Below are 19,684 nucleotides of genomic sequence, written 5' to 3' on the forward strand. Positions count from 1 at the left end.
CCACTGGTCAATACCACACACTCCAGGCCTCATCATCACACGCACACTGGCCTCCCTCTGTCTGCACGCACAGCACAACACGGCCACCGCTCCTCCTTGAACTCATCAATCTGGCTGCTAATCACGGGCATGCACACCACACCTGAGTCAAACGGTAATTGTAGACTAATTTGCCGAATTTATTTTCAGGCTAGAAACTGGTGTGGGTGGTGGGTTTTACTACCTCGAAACATTTCAAATTAGTGCATGTTGTCATTCACAGTAAAGCACATTAAACTGAATTTTCAAACACTTCTCTGTCATTGTCTAAACTTTTTTTTTTTGTCTGCTTCTGTTGTATTGTCCAACACAGCAAATTGGATCTGACACTTTTAGAAGGATAACACTGCTATTTATTTAAAAATCCTATGTGATCCAGTTACGGTGCCCACAGACAGACGGACATGCATAAATAAAGCAGGTACCCACTCATTCTCACTCATCACTGGCTAAAAAACACCACACTTACATGAAGGTTAGAGCTATTAAGTATTTTGCTGTAGCTGTTGGTAAAGTATGTGGAAGTATGTGATGGATGAAACAATCACAGGGTGCAAATGGATTCTTTCTTCTTTGACTGAAGTTCACACAAGTTGTATGAATAGACGCATTGTTAGAGAAAAAAAGATTCTTGTCCAAGAGAGAAAGGTTTCAAGAAAGAAAAGAGACGATTTCTTTGCAATTTCCTATTATTATTGATTTGATATGCATGTAGACCGTGGCAAAAAAAATGGCCTTTCCTGCACTTTCTATTCATTCAGATATTTTCTGTATTTTTTAGGACGTTATCTGCACATTCTCATGACTACACATGCATGCAAGCATACACACTGAATTGATTTCTGTCCTCCTTTTTTTCCTTTGCACCCTCCCTGACAAACCAAGAGAAACAGAGAGAGAAAAATTCAGTGTGCAGGAATGTTTCCATTTGCACTCATGCATGTGTCACTAATGCTGAAGCCTCTGAAAAGCAGAGAATGCTATCTCCCTGTCCTTCTTTTTTACTGGCTCTCTTTGTGCTGTGACATTCGGGGCAGTATTCACCGAGCTCACTCCACATTGCTGCAGTGCCTAGATTGGCCTGATAGCTGTGTATGCACAACAACAACACGCACTGTCAGCGAGCCCTGACTAGCCGTCGATGTGGATATGGGAAGAATAATTAGTTATTACAGGGTTATCTGTGTGTATCTCCATGTCATGACTGTGTAAGCGGCTCTGCTAATCTCATTAGATGGGACAACTTGTAAAAGATGTTTTCTGATTTCCTCTGTCTTCTCCTACTGCGTCCACAAATAGATTTCAGATCAGTGTGCTGAGAGGAAATGATTAGTGTCTTTAGCTCCCGCGGAAACTGGTTTTCATGGGAGAATTTAGAGCGGGGCTGCTGTGTAGTAACATTGCAAACATCTGACTCCTGTTGTTTCTAAATATATGCACCATGTTTTACAACCCATCTGCATTGTATAGCAGCCCAAAAGCTTGCTTCATTTTTATACATGCAGCAAGCACTGACAGCAAGAGACAAAGAGTGCACTCACTTCAAAGAAAAGCCAAGCACCGCAAGTACAAATCAGATGTAAAATATGTCTACCATGGGAGGGTCAAAGACATAAGTCACACAATTCAGCCATGAAAATGTGGAAGGATGGGAAGCTTCTATTCTTGGCGACATCTTGCATGTGACAGCCAGATGGGATGGCTGAAACTCATTTTTTTGGGCCAAGGAAAGCAACGGAGAGGGCACAGTTGCATTTGTGACAAATTATCGCAAGGGGTGTACACCCCCCTGGGCGGAATCAGAGGGATTCAGAGCAAAGAAGCAAAGAAAGACTGACAGCGGGGGAGAGAGAGGGAGAGAGGGAGAGAGAGAGAGAGAGAGAGAGAGATAGAGACCTTGGTCTAAGTGCCCAAGTCTTGCAGAAACAAATTAGCTGTGAGCTGTAAGGGTACAGGAGGTGAAACTGAGATGGATACGCACATGCTGGCTAAAAGCAAGAGGTGGGTGGAAGCTTACTGCTTACCCTGGCCCTTTTCACAGTCTTCCAGTGCAGCAAATCAAGCCTTTGAGTCTGGTTCAGAAAAGAATACTGCCCCGATTACATCTGACTGTAGCTTTTCATACGAAGCCAAACAGCGTGCATGGCGTTCATGCACACACGGAGCATAAACATGTTGGCTTAGCTGCACATATGCACACAGGCATAGCCACACAGAAAATACCTAGAGGCAAAATGTGATATACTGTAAGTATCCTAAGCGACACAGTCACATAAATGCTACCAGCGTGCATACACACACAAACACACCTGCACAGCATGGCCACACACACGCGCACACTTACATATAATTCAGGAAGCTCATTAGGCACCACACACAGAGCACCTAGCAGGCAGCAACCTTTTTTCTCTGACCAAGAACATCAACAACTCTTTTAATCTAAACCACCATTAATGAAGCAGAACCAGAGGAGACGTTAGGAAAAAAAAAAATACTCCCTTGGATGCACTGTAATTCCTGCATCCTACACGTAATTATAGTGCTCTTCCTATTAGAAAGAGTCCCCCTGTTACCGATGCCTTTTAGGGTCAGTGGTCACACCAGCAGCAGCGGTGTCCGAGCCGATTAACTATTGTACCAGGCATGAGTGTGTCAGGCTGGGCGCTGGCTCCAGCAGCGTAAACATATTCTTCTAGCTGTGCCTATGTCACTCTGTGTGTTCCTCTCTCACAGCATCTGACACCACTGTTCCCTCCTTTGCCCATTGTGCCAGTAGCCCTGCAGCCAGAAGCCACACAAGCTCGGACTAATTCAAGGCGGCACACCACGCGAACGGCGGACAAAAATAGGATGGATATGTGTCGCCCTCGCCTCCGTTCCTGGGCACACATTGAAGATCGAGAGCGAAACTCGCTGACAATGGCATGGTCGCTCTGGAACGTGATCCCGGCACCTGAGTGTGGAATTACCTGCAAACAGGGAGGCTTGTTGTGTTTGTGCATTTGTTGAGTGAGTGAGTGTGTGTGTGCATCCTGCTTGTGTGTGCATGAGTGACCTGTAGAAAACAGTGGAGATATAGCAGCACTGTCACAACAGCCCATCCCTGGAGAGCATTGTTTCTGCCTTCCCTGCCTCATGCTTCATACTGTAAACTCCCATTGAGTCAATTACTGTGGCAGACTCTTTAGCCACCATAGCCACTTACTGTAAGTGGACGTTGAGACAATTGGGTTATGACATGTCCTGCTGTATGTCCACTGGCAGCAGCGGCTCCCTGAAAATCTACTCCAACAAATCAAGTCAACTGGAAATCCCAACAATTAAGAGCTATTTGTGCAGCCCGTCTGAACTCAGCATTCAGCCACTGAGCATCGATCTGTTGCAAAACTGATCTGAATCAATCCATTTAAATGTTTTTTTTTTAATATTTTGATTAGGAAATACGCCGAGTTGCTGAGATGTTGACTTTAGTAATAAAGATTAAAAATGTGTTGGCCAGAGTGTTCATCAATCTGAGATCCGTCATTTCTGCCCCCGCTGAACAAAAGCGTGCTGACTGCACATTTATCCGTGCGGCAAACTAGAAAATATATCTTAGCAAGACAAACAGACAGACATATGGATGAACTAAGCTGCAGACATCTATCCTCATTGTGTCACGGATGGAGAGAGAAGGGGGGGTAAAAAAGAGAAGGTCATGGGAGGATAAGAAAAGAAAAGAGAAAAAAAAGTAAAAAGACTCTTAAAATTCCTCAGTGGGTGCTTTTGTCCCTAGAGAGTATTCAAAGCAGCAGAGGCTCTCTGCATAGGAAAATGGCACTCCGCATGCTAACTGTGACTTTGCATTCATTGTGAGGAAGACAGAGGCATCTGAATGCATTGGGTGACTCATGCAAACCATTTCATCTCCGATACTCGCTGTTCTCAAGCTTGACACAAAGGCTCTGAAATGATTTCAGAGTGTGATTTGGTTGAATTAAATTCTTAACGCAAATATATTTCTATAAGGGTTAGAAATATACCTCAGATTCATGGTTAGAAGTAAAATACTTTCCTTTTGATGTAGATTTGTCAGACTTTTATTAGTGATTTGTATGGAATCTGAGACAATGAGAAAACCCTAAAATGTTATTTTATTTGTTTATTGAGCTTCGGGCAATTTTATTTCTTGTGACAGTTTAAGCCCATGCAGCAGAGAAACAACTACACTCTGAGCTAGTCCACGGCTAAGAAGCTTTGGATGGCTTTCGGAACAGTTTGCTTAAAGCATTTTCATTTAACTGTATTTTGCGCAGCTCTGCCACCCCTCTATAGGGTCATATTGGTTTATGATGCTCTGCAACTGTGAGTAAATATAAGCCTGTGTATTAGATTTTGGGCCTGAGATGAAATCTAATTTCTTTGAGCTATGTGAGAGAGATTGCTTGCTGATACACATCCACACATTCAAGGCCACATCTGGCAGGCCCTATCAAATATACATGAACCCCAGGAGATCATGATATGGCTGCACTCCCATTATTTCCTCACGTCCACAACACATTCTTGTTCCTTGTAAGGTGTTTTATACTGACACTGACATTTACTTTGATATTTACCAACTTTGTGCAGATAAACACGGCCTGACATCGTCGTGGTTATTGTCCGATCACATAAGGATACCATTTAAAAACTGAATATTGTAACAAAGGCAATAAAGCATGGAGATGACTCAGCTGATATTAAAGTGACAGTTCATTTGAGTCGTTGGTGTAGCCATCTGATAACAGATTAATAGTGTCACAAACCGTAACGGACAAGTAATTAATATCTATTGCACAGACTTGGAACACTGATGTATCATATTGAATTCCAGGTGAAACAGAAAGACAAAGTGACAGAAAACATCTCAGTGTCTGGCGTCGTGTCAACCTCATTTCAGCCCAGCCTGGCCTTATAACAAGCACTATATACATTCTCTTTTGACAGTGGCACTTCAGCCGTTTTCAATTTTGGCACATACAGAATGCAGTGTATTTTTACCTCCGGTCCTTTCTGTCAAGCTCTGAAAAGGCCAAATGGATAGTGGTGGACAGTTTCTTCACCTCAATACCCAAAATTGTGTTGGCTGCTTATAGTGGAGTGGCGGTGCAGGGAGCAAAACGCAGAGTGACAGGCCGAGGTCCCCGGCACAAGGGCAGAGAGATGTGAGCTGAGCTATGGTGAGGAGCAGCGCGTCCCCGCCCTGGCAGCCTCATTCACTATTTATTTGCGTGTTTGTGTATTGTGTGTGTGTGTGTGTGTGTGTGTGTGTGTGTGTGTGTGTGTAAGGGCGTACTGCCAGCTAGCGTCATTCTATTTGCTTATTTTGTTGTGTTGGACCTTGAGTGTATATACACACGTCTGGACTCTGGTGAACTTTGTGACTGCCACACTGAGGTAAGAATGGCAAATTCAATCGTTGCCTTTCCGCTTCAGCGGTGACACACTTCAGATCATCAGTCTTTTTTACATTCAAACCAGGCTGTAGGATGCAGAGGAGAGAAAAGGACAAAAGAAAAGGAAAAAAAAAATATCATGCTAATGTGAGAAAGTGCACAGGTCACTCTCTCATGTTTTTGTCCTTTTTTCCATGGTAACAGGCCTTTCACTGCAATCTGTCGGTTTCCATATCTTCCCTCTATATTCTCTTCTCTCTGTTGTGCCTCTTGCTGCCAGTGCCAGTCGGCACACAGCTGTAGCCACATGAAATTCCCTGGAGTGGCAGAGTTTGTGGACTTACATGTACTGTGTGTGTGTGTGTGTGTGTGTGTCTGTGTGTGTGTATTTGTATGTGTGTGTTGCTGTGCGGAAGTGAGCTGAGTATGGAGGGGAATATTTACGCAGGCCAACCTTTAACGACAGTCAGTCCCACGGGCCGGGACCTGCCATAGCCGGAGCTGTGTGTCAGTGTGTGTGTGTGTTCAGAATGTGTATAGCAGTGTTTGCGCAGTATTGATGCAAGTCTGCGGAGTTGAGTTATGTGTGTGTGTGAAGGGATGTGTGTGCGTGTGACTGAGTGTGCTCGTCGATCAGTTAGGCCGCATGCTGGCACGCTCCAATTTCTCAATGTCAAGCTAACACATATTCAACAGCAACTAACGTCACAACACTTGACACATATCTCACCCACAGACATTCTTTTCCAGCACACATTCAGAGTGGCATCGGTAAGCCTATTGCCGTTACTATAGAATATGTCATTGTCAGCTTCCATCACCACATAAAAAAGTGACACACAGGTCTAGTCTGTAGCGCACAGATGTACACTTCAATTCATTTTTGTGGCCCTCAAGTTTCAAATATTAAATATATCAATTTTTTATGATTACGAGCTCCTCAGGATGTGGGAAATAAGTATCTGTTATATCCTTCAAACACCAACGACTACTTCTTTGTTTCATCGTAAATTGTAATAATACAGAAAATGTGATTGCTATCATGTTGTTGTTAATATTAGTCTTTGTTTCCTGCAGTCACATGATGATAAGTATAGAGAGCACATAGCTCACTGTCACAACTTAATGGGACACGTAAATAGAACAGAGCCATTGTTATTTCTTTAAGTTACACCTCTGCTTTTCCAACTGTAACAAGTCAAAATGTCTGCTGTGGGAAAAGGCCTGCTGTGGTTTACTGATGTTGATATAATTAAGACCAGAATAGAGATGTTTGCACATTTTGTCTTCAAATTACAGGGTCTTCATCTAAAGAGGGATGAGAAGTGCTATGACTGTTAACACCGACTGAGCTCACATGTCAACAGATCCATCTTTAGCTCCAGGAAAAGCTACTAAAATGGAAACTGATGTTTTTTTTTTTTGGTTTGTTGTTGTTGCTGCAGGATTTCTAATGCATTTGATTTAAATAACTTTTTATTCAATGGGGCAAAATGGACAAAATCCATTATCACTTATATGTAAACTGTGGAAATTACTGCCATATTTATTTTTTATTCAGATGCAGTACACTGACAAAACTGAGAGACTGTTCAGAAATAATGAATAAAAATTCTGTTTTGCTTTGCAAATGTAGCCAATTATACCTGACAAATCAAGGCACTTCATTACATTGTTGCAAGTTATAGAAAAATCCAATTTGACAGAAAACATTTGTGCTTTATTGATTGGCAACATTTCCCACAGTCAAATAACAGCATGACAGTTAGTCTCACAGTATAAATCATTAACCCACAACCGTAATTTAAGGTTAAGGCTTTAAGATACATAAATCTACATTATTTTATCCAGAGTCCTTCATTGTCTTATTATGATTGCTGTCTTAGATTTGGCCTATATAATATTATTATTCACAGGTGAGAATATTATGTATTCAGTGTACATTTCCACACGACTGCAGGGCCTACAGTTGCTGTCATTTACTGTAAATAGCTCAGAGCATATCAGTTCTACCGCACATTGTCTCCCCGCTGTGCACTTTGTCTGCGTTTCTGCATGGGGGGATGTCAGCAACTAGCCTGTGTTAATTCAGTGACGTACTTCCATGGTTACATGTTTTCCTGTTTGAATTTTAATCAAACATTGGCCACCCTTTTTCAGCCAGAGATGTGTTTTGGCTGTGACAGGGGGGGGCAGTGTTTTTGGCTCTGATCTGTGGCTGTTCCTATGAGCACCATCAAATATTCACAGTGCCATCTCTGATGTCGCAGCTTTCCCTCCTCCTCGCCAGCTTCATCAGTTTTGACAGAGAGGAAAAGATGTGCGCTTTTGGGTTCCTGACAAATTACGGCAGCATAATCTACAGTGTTTGAATAATTTAACACTGTACCACTTGGGGGAAATTTGCACCACACAGACAAAAATAAGGAAGAAAGAAAACCTTCACTCCATACTAACTCCTTCTGTTTTCAGGGCTCAAAGCAGACGGCATCATCTGTCTATCCTTTGGGATTTTCTTGTATCTTTCAATATCTGCGAGTAAGGAACATGTTTTGGTATCACAGAGGTTGGTGGCCGACTCAGAGGAGAACTCAGATACCCATACACAACCTGTCTTTCCCGGGGGGGCCAGGGTGAGAGGTCAAGATGGGCTGGATGGGTAGTTGTTCCACAGAGGGAAGGTTTTATCCATACAGCTCTTTAATAGAGACCAGAGGGAGAGGAGGAGCAGCGAAGGCTGGTAGGACTGTAGCACAGTGGCGCTGTTTCCCATCAAGTCTCCCTCCCTTCTCCTAATGAGCATTCTATTAGCAGCTAGGGGACGGATTTAGGCAGTTAGGCATACGGAGAAGGCTGGCTAACAATGCAAGTGGTTATCTAAACAGCTGTTCTCTCTCTGCTGCCACCTCCCATCCCCGTCTAATGAAGCCCTCACCGATGAGCAGTCCCGGGACATGCCTGAGAACAGCCACAGACACCCAGACAGAGGATCTCAGTCACTCACGAGCCTCATAAAAAAGTCTGTGTGGAGGATAGCTTCCGATAAGACAACCAAGGTTCCAATTAGATAGTGGCTCTAAGGGGAACCCTAAGAATAGCATATTGGGCGAGCACAGACATTTTTATGAGCACTCTGTGCCGCTCTGTGTTTGGAGAGCAAACACTCCTTTGCATTGTTTTTTCTGACTGGTAAACAACAGAGGCCATGATGCCTTTCATAATGGATAACAAACAGATCACCGCGATGATTTCTGTGAAATCTTGCATTTCTACATTTCATTATCCTCTACAGTGTGAGTAGTGTTCACAGTGGTGGGCATCGATCAAGATTAGTGGCATGCCATATGGGTTTGTCAACATCTGAAATACTGCGGAGGATTCATGCTCTCCAAACAGCCTTCACTTAAACAAGGAGAAATGCTTCAGGCGCTACGCCTATTTTTCATTATATACAAACTTTGTACAGCATTATGTTTGGCTGGCAAAAAAAAAGCTATATTTGTTTTAGTTAAACGTTGAGTCTGTCAAAGACTCCATTGTCTGTCGAGGGCCCGGGTCACCTTCAAATGATGTATGGGTTAAGATTTACTTTGCAGGTATTCCTTTCTGCCTTTATTCAGCAAGTCACTTTAGCTGTGAAGGCTGCGGCATGCTTCAAAATGAAGTTCTCAACGTGGGGCTGCATCAGATCTCGCGCGGGAGATTCTGAGCGTCTACAGTTATATTTTGCAGCAATTAGCCAGGTGTGAGAACTTAAGTGCGAAAGTAGGCGTTTCTAGTACTCTGCAATTTCTTTTCTGTTCATTCTTCACACAACTACGTCTGGCACTGTGCCGAATACTAAACTGCTCCTCATGAAGAGCTTTGAGGGAAAACTTTGCTTTTAGTGTTTGCTTTAATGTGCAAGTGCTAGCTTATAGATATTGTGGGAGACACACTGGGAGTTTTGTTTTACTCCCACGTTCTTGTTTTTCTTTTCATCCAACAGATAAGAGAACCTGCTGGTTTGCGATTCACTTTATTCCCGTGCTTTGTCAGCAAAGACTTCTTTAGTACTTCCTGTGGCTGTTTCACAATAAAAGCCTTCAGGGGGCAAAATCAATGTTGAATGCAAAACTTTTTTTTTTTTTGCTTTATTTATGAATGTGTATTCTGTTTTCTACTGAAATCCTATAATATCTGAAACCCATATGTACATTGTTATGTGATAATAGCATATCAAAAATTGGTTTTATGGGATATATTTCTGTTTTACTTGTCCAGGGTGTACCCCGCCTCGCATTCTAAGTCAACTGGGATAGGTTGACGTTTGCAGAAAATGCATAAATGGATATCTTTGTTTTAAAAATAGACAATCTTGGTAAAATTAGCTGCTAATTTATTGTAAAACTGGAGCGCTTCTTAAAAAGGAATTACTCTAGAAAGCAAGAGCTGCTTATAAACTCTACTAAACTAAACACAAACTTAACTAATTACCATAAATAACATTCGCTTGCTCTCTTGGAATAAATAAACGTAAAAAAAATGGAAGGTCATTTTTTTCAAACACTCTCCATGCTGCAACAAAACAATTCTGGTGGAGAGATAATTAATTATTTCTTACCTTCTTTGTTTTATTAGAGCAAGCATATCAAATATATTCATAACTCTAAAATGTCATCAGATCACAAAAATACAAGACTAGTGTTCTCAGTAGTTTGCTTACACGGCCTTGATATCCTCAAGATTAGACTGTAGCCAAGAGCAGAAAATCCCACAGAGGAGGGCTTTAAGATGCCCTTGAAAGGCTTTTTATGTTAAGAAGGTGCACCATGTGTTGAACTGTAGCTCTAAAGTTAGTGACTGTGGGCTAATCTAAGAATAGTTGGGCCTGTTCAGGACAATTCTTTGTTGGCAAATGAGCTACACAGTTTCATTATAGTTCATATTTATAGTCAGACTCTGTCAGACAGCTTCTCACAGCGCCTTTGAGTTGGACAGTTTAAAAAAAAAGTGTGAATAATTCAATGCCACATGTGGTTGGTGTGGTGTACAAGGTAGTTTGTTAAAAGAATGTAGCAGCTGTGATATTTCATTTGTAACATGCAGATACTAATTTCAAATAAGGTCCAAGAGTCAAATTGAATTTGAATTTTTTCACTCTTCAGATTGAAGCAACAGGAAGTCATTCTGCATATTTTAAGCAAATATGAAGATTGTAACTTTGAACTTGAGTTTCCTATCCAGGAAAAGAAAATTGTCCTGGGTTTTTGTGAAATATCAGATTGGTAATATTGTTCTCTGACAGTTGCATTCGATTTGGTGACTCACTCTCTTTTACTACTGAAAAGGATCTATAGCTTATGTTACCTCTCTAAGCTAAAAATCTATTACAGTCTTGTGGGTCTGAGAGCAAAAAGATTTAGTCTTTTTGTCAGGTTGCACAATGTTGGCCCTTTATAGAAGAGGTTTCTGCTTGTCAGCATGTTTGCTGAAGTTCCTCTCATTGGGGATTTCATTGTGCTCAGACTATGCAGATTTCACAGCTAAGGCTAATGCATTTGCACTGCCCGGAATTTGAACGTCTTGGTAGGCAGGATGCAGCTTGTGACTGCACGTGCACGCGTTCATACATACACACACACAGTGGACAGACACATTTACAGCACATTATGTCAGTGATAGGGATGCAGATGGCGTAAATGAACTCCATTCCCTACATCACATTGTTATAGGCTCCCGCCAAGCAAATCACACCAGCTTCCTCCTACAGCAAAGTAATTTGACTCATGTTTTTCCCATGCAACACTTTTTTTTATCACACATTGTAAAAACAATTTCCCTTCCAAATCATTTTGTCTTTAAACACAGACCAGCAAGCAGACTCTGTGCAAACAGAATGATATACTCCCGGATGCCTATAATCATGCAGTAAACAAAGTATTTTTCCTCACTGTGCAGATAAAGTGTTTATAGTGAAACTAAATGAGCACAAGGTGATACATTTCCTCTTCCAAAATTTTCCAAAACATCACCTGAAACAGTTTGACACCACCTGGTAATGTTCTCTCCCTGCTGTTAAGAATGTATATAAATCACATGATATGCAAACCTGTGAAATTGATGAGAAACGTGGCGCTTTCAAGCATAGCGGGCATCATAACAGCTCCACAGTGCCTTCCTCTTATTCATGCAGAGGCATTCATTGCATTCCTCTCAGAAGAGATAAACAGATGTATGGACACTGAAGGACTGACCTAGCTAGCCACAGAGGTGAGCTGTCAGCAACAACAAGCAAACACAGAGTGCTCCCGGTCATCAGTAAAGGGCAAAGTTCATCTAATTACACTGTAGTTGTTCATCTGGCAAACAAACACGGAAACAACAGTCTATTTAAAAACACATTCAGCCAGCCGTGTTTCCCAGTACGGAACGCCTAATAAGTGAACACGTACACAATGGGTAAATATAATAAAATAAAATAAACAAATAAAAATGTGCAGTGACGAAGACAAAAAGAGAGAACCGACAGCGCAAAAGAAAAGATGGATGGACATAATGAAATGTGAAAATAGCGTAAGGGAAACTAGTGAGTGGTGGGAGAAATTGGGCCAATATGTGTGGAACAACAGGGAATAACGGGAGGGTGAGCAAGAAAGCGAGAGATGGAGAAGGTGTGAGAGGAGGGAGGTCAGTAGAGATATGGAGATGGGCGGAGGATGAGGAGGATGAGGAGGAGGAGGAGGAGGGATGAGGCCCCCAGTGCTCAGCTGTCAGTGCTTCCTCTGCAGGTGGGGCAGGAGGAGTGCCAAGTCCCCTCTCTCCCACTCACACAGACACCCATGCATCACTCTATAATGGATGCTTTACACTGGTGCCAGAGAGAGAAAGACCGAGGCAGAGAGAGGGAGACATGGTGAGAAGACGAAAGGGAGACGTGGGGGAGGGTGGGTACTGGAAAAAGAAAGAAACTGCTATGAGGTACAGGGGGGGAAAAAGGAGCTGAAGAAAATGCCTCAGAGATTAAGGCGGCGGAGTCGAGGCAAGTGTAGCAGGAAAAACAGATAGACAGACAGACAGAGACCTCCATCAAGTCATTAGACCAATCAAGAGAGGAAACAGACGAGACAGTCTGGAAGCAATATGATGCAGCTATTGGTTTAATTGATCTAAAGTCTAACAGGATCAAAAAAACAGCGGGGCGCAGCCAGGAGCTGCAGCCACCGTCTCCCCCTCAACCCTCCACCACGACTGTCACTGTCCATTAGAAGGTGTATGAATGCGGCCTTGACATAGATTTATCAAAAATGATTCATAGATGGCATCTACCTGAACTAATGACTTGCCAGCATCTTCACCGGGGACTGCAGGTCATCAACAGATGACATATTCTGCAGTCACCTCGTTCATCAGCTGCGATTAGATTCCAAAAGCAATCTCAGCGATGCATCACCAGATGGGTCTCATTGTATTGTCTTGTGGAATATTGCTGAGACAGCCCATGTGTGCCACATGTCGCTCAAGCTGCCAAAGCCCATTCGTACAGTTATGGAGCTACAGGTATATGCAATGCTCTGAGCTATTACCTTGGTTGATGGAGGCATGGATTTACTAAAGTACTCAATTATCCTCTGCTTCTTTCTCTGACCTGCTGCCCGGCTCTTTAACACCTATAACTCCATGCTTTATAGGCTCAACTACCTGCTGCAAGCAGAGACAGACTGATGGCTGGACTACCTGAATAAACTGCCTTCACCGTTTTCGGCCCATTTGTCAATTCTTCATTCCTCTGCTCTCTTCTGGCCCGGGATAGGTAAAGCTGCCTCCCCCTGATGGACAGCCCGACTGGATATTATTTTCTATGGTGGTCACCTCAGACGCTATCTGACCTCAGTGGAGTCATCTTTACCCTAATAACGCCTGTCTCACATTACTCTGCAAAGCCTCCCTTTCTTTTTCTCTTTGCAACAGTGAGTAGCGAAGAGAGAAAACAAAACAAAACCCATTTGCTGCCTGAATTAGGCCATTTCCAATTTCTTTTGAATTCAAAAGAAAGTAATACCTTTTAGTTGGCGAATAATCCTCTATCTTTATTTATTTTTTTTAAAAATTGAAGCAATTTTCCTCCACTGTGCAGAGTCAAAGACATTGCTGTTCAAAGAGTGACTGAAAAATGCCACATAGGCCACTTGTTAAAAGCCGTTTGCTTTTCCACACAATGACGGCCACACTGTATGGCAGACAACAAAGGAGAGTAGTCAGCGTAAATAAATACAAGCATTGTTGCTCTGCAGAGATGGCATCCCCCTGGTTTAATTATCGCTCTTGTCAATCGAAGTGGAAGAATACGGCACCTGACAAGGCGCAACCCCATTCTCTCATCTTGCATAGGCCTTTTTCACACCTTGAGATGCACAGACACCCTTCAGCAAACAGCCAAATCAAAACCTTGAGATGGAGGCATTCTTTTGCCCCAAACACCCAGGTAACTTTACAGTGTCGAGTTGCTGTACGCCTTTGACACCTCAGAAATGGGGTCTATTCAACTTCGACAATTGCACGCGTTTTTTTTTCTCAAGCATGAGGCATTTGCACAACAACGGCAGCCGCATCGAGTATGAATAACATCTCAGGGATGTGGTTATGCAGCTATCTTTCCCAGTGACTTCAATTCACATTCCAGCTCTTGCAAGGTGCCTTTATTTGATGCCTAAACTCCACAGGCGATAGCTGACTGCTACAGGATGCCTGAGCCCGCAGAAATGAAGTCGACACTGAGCGTGGATGGATCGCACCTCCGGATCTGTATTATAAAAGCTCGGCACAGGGACATTATGGAGTGGGGGTGCGCAGGCCTGGAGGCCATTCCACAAGGGGAAGCTCCCATGAGTCTCATTTCAGAGAGGAAACCCATGTGTGTTATTTTCAAAGGTCATAGCCAGATGTAGCACTACAGTTAAAGCAGTGATGTAGTGTAACACTACACACTCTTCATCTATATGGCCTGTTGGCCTCCGCCTTCAACGTGTAAGATAAAGTAAGGAGCAGCATTTATATTAGCCTCAGATAACGTGTCAATATCTCGAGATTCAGCAATAATAGAGTACACAAGATCTCAAGGCTCAACACATCCTCAGCATTCCCAGCAGCCGCACTACAACAGTTTTTGTGCTGTTCCCTGTAAGGATGACTACAAGCCTGCATGTACATGGTAAATGATTGTCAAAGCAGAGGTTAGGTGCTCATGGCCACGCGGTCTCTGAATCCCACAACGCCAGCACTGTATCAGCAAGATTGACAGAGGCAGATTGATTCGAGGTCCAATAAACATTGTTGTCAGTCCTGTTTTCCGCTTCCTCTATAGGTCCACGAGTTAAATACATGCCAGAAACAGCACAGTCGTCATTTGTGCTGATTTGTGCAGTGGAACCACAAAAGAAAACCCAGACAAAGCCTTGTTCTCTAATCCTGCCACGTGACGTCTTATACGTGGAGTCACTCACAATGATTTTCAACCACAAAATATAACAATTCAAACGTAAATAAAGGATGAAGATTAAATCACCCCTGCATGTCAGATGTAATGCATTTTCTTGATGAACTGGTTAATTGTTGTTCTATTAAATATCAGAAAAAAATAATATAATACCCACACAATTTTCCAAAACCCAAGATGACATATTCAAATTACTTGTATTACTTGTACAAGCCCAAACAGAAACATATTTGATTTGCTAATATCGAAGAAATTAAGCAAATATTCACATTTGTTGACCTGGAACAATTTTAATTTTGTTTTGTTGTTGTCATTTTTACATTAAAAACTAAGCAATTAGAACAACTAAACAATTTATCCAGTTAATTTGATCTCGATTGACTTATAATGACGATAAATGGACTACTCATTGTTATTGTTATTCTCATGTCATTTCCAAACATGTCAGCTCTATACATAAACATTACACATAGTGCTTTAAACATTAAATATTGTGATTACACTCATATGCAAGAAAGCTACTATATAAATAACACAAAGTATTATTTAATGTGTTGTATCTATACTGTGCATGAAACTGTAGATGTAACTCACTTAGAAAAAAAGAATATTTTTCTTCGACCACTTAGCTGTTTTTTTTAGTGGATGAGATATTGAGGCACATTTTAGATTGATGAAGTAATTAATATGATTTTTATGAAAACATTTTTGAAAACTAAGAAATATAATTTTATTTGGATTTTTTTTCCCATGCCCATATCATGACATCTTTAGTCTAAAACACTGTTTTAATATGTCATAAATTATCATTCTTACTACTTCCACTTCCTTGTGTTGTATATACGACATATTTGGTGTTGTGGAGAAAAAGGTGTTTTAACAGAAACGACATAACTGTGATGAGTGTTGACCACGACAGATGTTTAAAAAAACAAAAAAAACAAGTCGTCAGCATCCACGAGTGCAAATTCAGTGATAAATGTATTTGTGATGGATAAGTTAATCAATCAAGCTAAGTTATGTTTTTTTTCTTTCTTAATTAAATTATAAAGTATATCCATCAGATTAAGCTTTAATGAACCGTTTATCATTTAACCTATAAATCCTCTTGTGAGGGCAGGTCTAAATTTTTGGCATATAATGTACAGTAATAACAGTAATGATGTATTACGAGGGTACTGTCAGATTCACTAAAATGTGCGTGCCGTATTATTTTATGTTATTAAAGCTTTTCTTTGACAGCCATTTTACCTTCAGATGATTCACTGACTGTGCACACTTGACCATAAAGGACATGGCTGCTTGTGTCTTCACTTTAATCATTACATTACAATCAAATCACTCGAATGGAGGCTCTAGTCACTCACCCAATCAGCTGGAAGAAACTGTACAGTAATACATCAGTTCCTATGATTTCCAAGTCACATCCTTTGCAAGACTGCATGAATCATAAGTGCCAGACAGAAAATCCACAGCAAGGAGTTCACTATGAAGAGCAGCCATTTATAACGTTAATATTTCAGATTTGATTGGAGAAAAATGTCCTGTCAGACCATTAGATTTTTTAATCTCTCTCATCCTCGAGTTCTACACATGCCACTATGCATTGCTTCACTTAATCACCTTCAATGCTTTCCTTCACACTAAATGGATTCAAAAACTTGTTACCCTTTGCTCAAAACTGAGTACCTGTCACACTGCCCTCTTAATACTCATGGTCCAAGGGGTTTCGGTATTTGCTAGCTGGTGTCTTGCATTAAAAAGCATTGGTAGTCATTGCACTGATGCAATAAAACCCGAGCATTTAACATGCACATTTATGGTCCTCAATAACCCAGAAGTCTTAATAAAAATGAAAGCTGACATTGGCATGAAGGATCCTCCACACTAGCTGTCTTTAATGTCCAAGACGTTCCATTAAAAGGGGAGCACTTCCTCAGAAGCCGAGCTTTTATCCTGATTGCTTACAGGAAGAGAGGGAGAGAGAGAGAGAGAGAGAGAGAGAGAGAGAAAAGGAAAGAAACCAAACGACCTTCAGCGGCTCTACAACCAGCCCTCATGTGTGCTTCGTGAACAGACATGCGTGAGTGCACATTCGCGGACAGCTGATTCGGATGCAGTCTCCAGCATCTTTCCTGTCACTGTGAGGAGAAAAACAACTATATCCACTGTCTTGCACGAAAAGATACTGTATATGTACGAATACACATGCCTGAGTCAGAGGCTACTTGCTATTCTGTTCATGTGCAGAGAAGCCATCTCACTTTTTTATACCATAATGATTATTAGGAGATAGGGAAAAAGCCAAATCTGCATGTTCAATTAGTGCCTGCGCGATGCCAGATAGATAATACATGGGGCTGGCTAATGTCCTTGCTTCTGAACTTCTTCAGCTGTTTTCTGTTTGAAGGCTGAGAAAAAGAAGATGGGGACAGAGATTTCTCTCTGTGGGAACACAACTGTTGAGCTACATTTAATAAGCTGGTCAGAAACACTCTCCTGCCGAGAGAGACCGCGCTTTTAATGACCATTCTGCTTCCAAAGTCTCACATGTGCAGCTAGATTGCTAGCCACGTTAACAGACAAGGCAGCCATCTTAGTAATAGCAACACACCACACATGCTGCAGACTAGGACAGAAACCCAGAGAGGGAGAAAGGGAGAGAGACACATTGGCACATGGAGAGAAAGCATGTGTCCCTCGCATGCTTTTTACTGTCTGTGAAGGCAGGGAGACAGATGGGTGCAGTGAGGAGGAGATTAGATGGAGGAGGCAGAGCAGGGACCGGGGTCGAAAAAAAAAAATCCAGCCCTCACGAGAGGATGTCCAGGCCAGCCTCCATGCAGGCCAGAAGGGTGAGAGAGGGGGAGGGTGGGGGGGATGCTTCTGTGATGGATGTACCCTGTGAGTGGAGCCCTCGGCACGCCCACATGGAGACGACACCAAGGCCAGGCCAGAGGAGCAGGCAATCAAGCAGAGAGGCCGGAGGGCTAGGATGATATAGGAGGATCCAGCTTATTAAATAGGCTTCAGGAGGAGCATGGAGCATCTGAAGTAAGTTGTCACTCTGCCACCAACAGGCATAAAAGGAGGCTCTGTTAGATGGAAAGTCTATGCACTGTAGGCAGTGATGACAGACTGTGTACAGTAAGAGTGGGAATACTGTCATTAAATACACCGACACACCAGGGAGCTCCAGTACAGTGTGTCATCGCTGATTTACTTTTTCTTTTTTTCTTTCTTACCTGGGCCTCGTTATCCTGCATCTGAGCAGCGGGTGAAGGAAAATGTTTGTGTGCAGGTGTGCGCACTGCGCACGTGTACACGCGTAGACATGTGCATCGCATGCGTTATTATCATATCCTGCCTTATGCGACTGCAGAATTCACACAGCCCATATTCGCCGTGACACCACTACCTCTATTGCTGAGGATAGACTTGGATGTTTTGTTTACGGAGCAAGTCGAAATAAAAAGTCAAATGAGGAGATGAGGTTGGAGCCATGATACATTGTTTACACTCTTTTCCTGACTTGATTTCCATTCAGAATCCAAAGTAGGAAACTCAATATAAGGCGCTCTTTCTGAGACGCAACAGTCTGCTAACATGGATAGGAAATGATTACACAAATCTATTACTGGAAGCCACCTGAAACCAGGTGTGCTCATGCCACAGTGTGTAATTCATTTGATTATAGATTTTTACTTTTCAATTTTCGCCACTACGTGGATCTAGACACTTTGATTTCTCTCGTTTGTTGCGTTGTCCTGGCAACAAGGACACCCTTCCAGTTTTCACTTCAACAGTTAAGACCATAGGAGAGGAGGGGGAGGGGGGGAGAGTATCGCAGCGGTTGTGAAAGCAGGTGCAAAAAGACATTTCTTCACTTGGATTTCCTGTCACATCCAGCAGCCCACTCCAATCCTAAACTTTATATAATTACAACAATCTGTGCTCCGAGAGAGACTGTGTGAAATCTGATTGCCATTGGTAACATTCGCAGCAAGAGTTCTGCCGTGATAGAAGGCTTCCTGTTTCAATTTCCTAGGATCCCTCAAGTTTTGCTGGCTCTTTTTTTTTTTTTTTTTTATCCCATCAGTGGGGCATACATTTCTATTCAGGGGGAAAAACAGACGCGGTAATATCCAATTTACTAGAAGGCAGAGGAGATGGTTTCACTGGCAGTATAATAACATGCTACATGGAGCGTAGCATTATGGAGTATGAATAAAAAAGGCATTTATGGTAAAAATTCAATCCAAAAGCAGTCATCATTCATCGGAGGAAATCAAGGCAATTAGTAACACTTTAATGCAAATTGGAGAACACCAAACACATCACAAATCTCTGGCACTGTAATGGGGACGAAAGAAGAACAGCTCAAATGACCTCTTTCAAATGCACGTTTAACCCTGCCTAGTGACAAGAAAGAGGAGTGTGTGTGTGTGTGTGTGAATGTGTGTGTGAGTGGTGGTTACAGTAACTCCCTGTCCACAATATCGCCTAGGACCAATCCTTAATGCAAGAATGAATTTCTTTAATGTAATTCACTTCCATGTAATGTACAGCAACATGGTTTCCCCCGTTACATTTCCAACCACGTGTGTCCAAGTAGCATGTTTGTGGCTTGTTAACATGTTTACAAGCAGCCTACGTGAGCGTGGCGGCATGTAAAGATTTCTCATTTGGAATATTACCACCACATAAACAGCACGGAAACAACATAAACATACACTCCACGAACAACGCTTCA

At 42.2% G+C, this 19,684-nt stretch overlaps 1 protein-coding gene across 2 annotated transcripts in view; it reads right to left on the bottom strand.

Moving 5' to 3' along the window:
- Positions 1-19,684, bottom strand: part of nlgn3a (neuroligin 3a) — a 121,059-nt gene that overhangs the window by 21,819 nt on the left and 79,556 nt on the right. The window lies entirely within an intron of this gene.

The sequence above is a fragment of the Larimichthys crocea genome, chromosome I, assembly GCF_000972845.2.
Source record: "Larimichthys crocea isolate SSNF chromosome I, L_crocea_2.0, whole genome shotgun sequence".
Lineage (NCBI taxonomy): Eukaryota > Metazoa > Chordata > Actinopteri > Sciaenidae > Larimichthys > Larimichthys crocea.